Genomic DNA, 6,000 nt, shown 5'->3' with positions numbered 1-6,000 from the left:
CACTGGTGATCGTCGAGGGGACACTGAATAGTGCACGGTACATCCAAACCGTCATCGAACCCATCGTTCTACCATTCCTAGACCGCCAAGGGAACTTGCTGTTCCAACAGGACAATGCACGTCCGCATGTATCCCGTGCCACCCAACGTGCTCTAGAAGGTGTAAGTCAACTACCCTGGCCAGCAAGATCTCCGGATCTGTCCCCCATTGAGCATGTTTGGGACTGGATGAAGCGTCGTCTCACGCGGTCTGCACGTCCAGCACGAACGCTGGTCCAACTGAGGCGCCAGGTGGAAATGGCATGGCAAGCCGTTCCACAGGACTACATCCAGCATCTCTACGATCGTCTCCATGGGAGAATAGCAGCCTGCATTGCTGCGAAAGGTGGATATACACTGTACTAGTGCCGACATTGTGCATGCTCTGTTGCCTGTGTCTATGTGCCTGTGGTTCTGTCAGTGTGATCATGTGATGTATCTGACTCCAGGAATGTGTCAATAAAGTTTCCCCTTCCTGGGACAATGAATTCACGGTGTTCTTATTTCAATTTCCAGGAGTGTATTTCTCAGTGAGTCACGATGTGCCGACAGAAAAATTTTCTCCGCTTCGAATCTTCACTTTCACCAGCAATTTTCGTGAGGTCTTTTTTGTGTTATCCCTTTCCCTTTCGTCCGTCTCATTATCTGCTGCTACTGCCCTACCCCCTTCTCCGTAACGCACCCGTAACTCCTTTCCCCCACCTCCCCTCAGGCTCGCACCCGCTTTCCCCTGCACAACTCATCTACCATCATGACGAAACAACATTAAGCGATGCCGGCGAGGCTTTTAACGGCTAACTTTTATATAAATGACTTTCCTTTGTTAGCGGCGGCGGGAGGGCGCAGGGGAGCTTCTGTCGCAGGCGGCAGCAGGGCAGGGGGCGCGGTGGGATGCGAGAAGTCGCCTCAGCGGCGGCGGCTGCAATTACTCGCGCAAATGAGGGATGAACCACCTGCACTTCGTTATCTGCACCCAGCCGAAACCAAAGGGGCCGACTCGCGCAAAGGCCTCGCATCTGAGCGCGCCGACTACTGCCAATGGCCGATGTAGGCCACACATAACTGCATCACTACACACACGTTTCGAAAACGGTAAAAACAAAAAGGCTACATCATCTCCATCACTATCATCATCTATCATCATCATCATTTTCAGCTATGTCTTGTCGCTGTAACTTTCCTCTCCTTTTCTGCGCCGCCCGTTTCATTTCTTGTTAACTTTGGCACTTTATTCTGTATCTCACAGCAACAGACAGGAAATGCAATCCGAAAACAAAGGAAGTAGGTTACAATACGCTTGTTCGCCCACTGCTTGAATACTGCTCAGCAGTGTGGGATCCGTACCAGATAGGGTTGATAGAAGAGATAGAGAAGATACAACGGAGAGCAGAGCGCTTCGTTACAGGTTCATTTAGTAATCGCGAAAGCGTTACGGAGATGATAGATAAACTCCAGTGGAAGACTCTGCAGGAGAGACGCTCAGTAGCTTGGTACGGGCTTTTGTTAAAATTTCGAGAACATACCTTCACCGAAGAGTCAAGCAGTATATTGCTCCCTCCTACGTATATCTCGCGAAGAGACCATGAGGATAAAATCAGAGAGATTAGAGCCCACACAGACGCATACCGAAAATCCTTCTTTCCACGAACAATACGAGACTGGAATAGAAGGGAGAATTATAGAGGTACTCAGGGTACCCTCCGCCACACACCGTCAGGTGGCTTGCGGAGTATGGATGTAGATGTACATAAACATTTTTTTACGTTACAGAATTTACTGACCATCAAACGCTGATACAACTTAGATCGGAGGATCCTTCTTCTCCTTCTTCTTCTTCTTCTTCTCGATTTAGGAAATATTTTTCACGGACTTCCTACGTCTCATTTTTCTGTGGTCTTGTACTTCTTTACAACGACTACAATTCTGTCTTCTTCCAATATAAAATAGTAACTGGAAATTAACCAATTTCGCAACCAGGACTGTTTTTATTTTGAAATAAATCGAAACAGGTTGCTGCTGCGCCCTGGCAACATGGAATGGAATAATTTTTGCATGAACTAAGTGCACCTCGTAAGAGGTAGATGGACTGATGATAAAGGTCGGAACAGGTGACCACAAAACCTACTCATTGGAAGGAAATGATGATGATGTTCTCATTTCTTATATGATCCCTTTGACAGGCATCAAAAATCTCGTTTCAGTCGATCGTAGCATACTACACCGACCAGGAAGTTTCATGTAAGTTGTTTGTGGGAAAAATCAATGTCCACAAGAAAATAAATGAATTATAAGAAACTAAGACATGAAAAGTTGAGCGTCCGTAACTGCATATTTTAATGTTTCTTTCTTTCTATCCAAGACTCACTGCCATTGAGCAAGACAGGCACAGCCATTTTTAGCAAAACTTTACTTTTTTGTTTTTCTTCGTCTTGTTCTTTAAAGTTTTATTTATAGTTCCACAAATGTGCTGAAAATCGGTGATTTTATTCTATGCGCCATCATTATCGTTATTTAAGTTGACATTGCACCCTAAGTATCAAGAACGGAAGACTTGCTCCAGTGCATTGTCTTCAACAACAATTTTTGATCGCATTCTGTGTTTTCCATGGTGAGCCATAACTTTAATTTTGGTGTCGGATATTTTCAGATTGCAGCATTGTCTTTCTACTTCATGCAATCTGTAACCGAATGCTGTGCGTTTGTTTCCTTACTCTGCACTAAGACGACATCATCTGCATATGGCATAACACTGAGCTTGTAGATTATTCTCAGTTGTGTTGCTGCATATACCTCATTATCCAGTTTCTTACGAGATCCTCAGTACTGATGTTTAAGAATGGCGGTGGCAAGCTACATCCTTGCCTGACGTCTTGATTTATCTCTTCTGTGGCTGAGCTGTCTACGATCAGAAAATGTGAAACGTTCATGTAAGTGTTGTACATAGTCTAAGTGTTAAATTTACCTACGTAGTTGCGTCAGTAATCCGTCGGATCCGTAATGGGACTACAGATCAGCATAATCTGGTATCCAACTGTTATCCATGTTTTAAGTAGGTAACTGACAGGGGGGGGGGGGGGGGGAGATGGATTGAGGGGACAGGGACGGGAGGAGGAGAAGAAGAAGAAGAAGAGGAGAGAGGGAAATTTGGAGAGGAGAAAGAAGTTAGTAAGGGCAAGTAGGAGGGATGTATTGAGCATAACGGATTTACATTCGGTAAAAAATTACAGTAACTTGTGTAAGAAGAGAGATGTTTCATGGTAAAATTTTAAAAGTAAAATTACGTAATGTTTTTGTTAAATCTTAAGAGTGTAGAACAACGGAAGAGATATTATCAGCATTGTAGTAACTTATGTAAAAAGTCTTTTTCACGCTTGGTTATAAACAGAAAATTATCTAAAAATTATGTAATCGGTGTGAAAACTAATCCCTACTATGAAGTTAGTTTCGTAAAAAGATGATGGCGTTCGGAATCTAGATTGGTGGAGTGGTAGAGGAAACTTTGTAAGTCAATCAGTTGCACAAGTTGCCGTATTCGCCCACGAAAATGAAGTTTTATTCTGCTGGAGAAACTCAGTGCAGGAAGACAAGTGGAGTCCCTGTCTAAATTTTCCGGGGCAATTTCTTTCGAGCTACAAATTACGCTTGGATATCCTTTAGCGCGAAAAATACTTAAACAATAAACCGTTAGGTGCGAAAGTTAGTTTTCGTGCTCACCCAGTTTAGAAGAACTACACACATCAAAAAAAGTTTTGGATCACCTCCGTTCCGAGAGTTCCGGAACATGTACAGAGAATTGGAATAGAGATCAACATAATCATCATTTCCGCCCTTTTTATTGCTCATCAAAACCACAAATTGCATGTGGTACCACCATACAGCCAGTCCTTCAGAAGTGGTGGTCCAGACTGCTGTACACACCGGTACCTCTAATGCCCAGTAGCACATCCTCTTGCATTGATGTGAGAGGTTGCATTAATGTTTTATGTCATTGCACGGTGGTAACAGGCCGAATAAGGTTATTGTAATGAGAGTATTCGTACTGAGAGCTCAAAATACAGGGTGAATCAAAAAGAATACCACAACTTTAAAAATGTGTATTTAATGAAAGAAACATAATATAACCTTCTGTTATACATCATTACAAAGAGTATTTAAAAAGGTTTATTTTCACTCAAAAACAAGTTCGGAGATGTTCAATATGGCCCCCTCCAGACACACGAGCAATATCAACCCGATACTCCAATTCGATCCACACTCTCTGTAGCATATCAGGCGTAACAGTTTGGATAGCTGCTGTTATTTCTCGTTTCAGATCATCAATGGTGGCTGGGAGAGGTGGCCGAAACACCATATCCTTAACATACCCCCATAAGAAAAAATCGCAGGGGGTAAGATCAGGGCTTCTTGGAGGCCAGTGATGAAGTGCTCTGTCACGGGCTGGCTGGCGGCCGATCCATCGCCTCGGGTAGTTGACGTTCAGGTAGTTACGGACAGATAAGTGCCAATGTGGTGGCGCTCCATCCTGCTGAAATATGAATTGTTGTGCTTCTTGTTCGAGCTGAGGGAACAGCCAATTCTCTAACATCTCCAGATACTGTAGTCCAGTTACAGTAGCACCTTCGAAGAAAAAGGGACCAAAAACTTTATTGGCAGAAATGGCGAACAAATGTACAGCTAAATGAAACTTTATAGCTCCCTTAATTCGCCGACAGATAGTGCTTAGCTCTGCCTTTTGTCGTTGCAGAGTTTTAAATTCCTAAAGTTGTGGTATTATTTTTGAATCACCCTGTACTTTCCACTTGATTCCTGTGCATGTTGGGTTACTTCCCTGGGTGGCCTGTGCGAGGCAAGCACCGGTGGACACGGCACACTGCGTTTCCGGTTGCGGGCTGCACTTCTGCACATACTGAGACGGTCGTACATCAACGGGCTTAAGCGCCTGGCGGAACGACCGACGTCGGCCGAGTTTCGCCTATTGTATGCAGGGCGAAACGACCTGCGAGACGTCTGAGTGTCGCCGCAGTTTGTGTGTTTACCGTTCCGGCGCGTCCGTAACGAAGACTGCTGGCGATAACTGACTGCATTGTCCTCATAATTCTGAGAATACTTGTGGACCGTGCCCTGCTGGGAGCTGCTGTCTCGCGCCGGGTGGCCCGTGGTCTAGGCGTGTTGTTTTCGTAGCCGGTCAAACGGCAAGTACAGTACCCTCAGCTGAATAGCAGAGGCATGATTGGTCAACTTAAACTGAAGCTAGTTGAAGACATAAAGCCTTGCTCGATATTGGAGGGAATGGTCGCTATTGGCGCGAATGATGTTCTGAGACAGTGTGAGGGAATTTTGGAATCAGCACTGAATGTTGATTCGCGGTTTTCGAGAGTAGCCGAGTTGAGCAATGTTGGCTTCGCTCTTCCATTGTTAGGGCGCAAGGCTTTCGGGATCTGATCTTCGTCGGAGTCAGACTGTCTTGCGACTTAGTCGCACTTTTCTAGTAGAAAATGTAATTATCAGACAGCCTTCGATGCCAGGGGTTGAAACAGAGTTGCTGCACGGCAGAAGTCGGCGCCTACATCATCAGAAAGCTGCCTACCGACGACGTGCTGCAGATTTCGGGTCTGGTACAGTATGTTGCGGCTTCGGCATTGTAGGACCTATCATTTTTATACTGAATCCCTCAGCAGCACGCGCGCTCGCTTTGCTACAAGTCCACCTTGCTTGTTTCTCCATGTGATCCCATTTAAGCTCTCACTAATAAATGCGATACCTCAATATAGTCGAGAGAGTAATATTTGATTCATTAGGGCCTCCAGTCATTATCGTCAATCTATTGCATCACAGAGAATAGGAGTCCCTTGTTCTCAACTCATATTCTCATAATAGTTCAGTATACCCTAACCTTTAACCCACTGTTTGTGTCGATAATCATGTGCCTTTATGTTCTGATGTATAATAAATCTCATTGTAA

This window comes from Schistocerca serialis, chromosome 1 (assembly GCF_023864345.2).
Source record: "Schistocerca serialis cubense isolate TAMUIC-IGC-003099 chromosome 1, iqSchSeri2.2, whole genome shotgun sequence".
Classification (NCBI taxonomy): Eukaryota; Metazoa; Arthropoda; class Insecta; order Orthoptera; family Acrididae; genus Schistocerca; species Schistocerca serialis.
The sequence above is the reverse complement of the archived record's forward strand: the minus strand, read 5'-3'. Positions refer to the sequence as shown.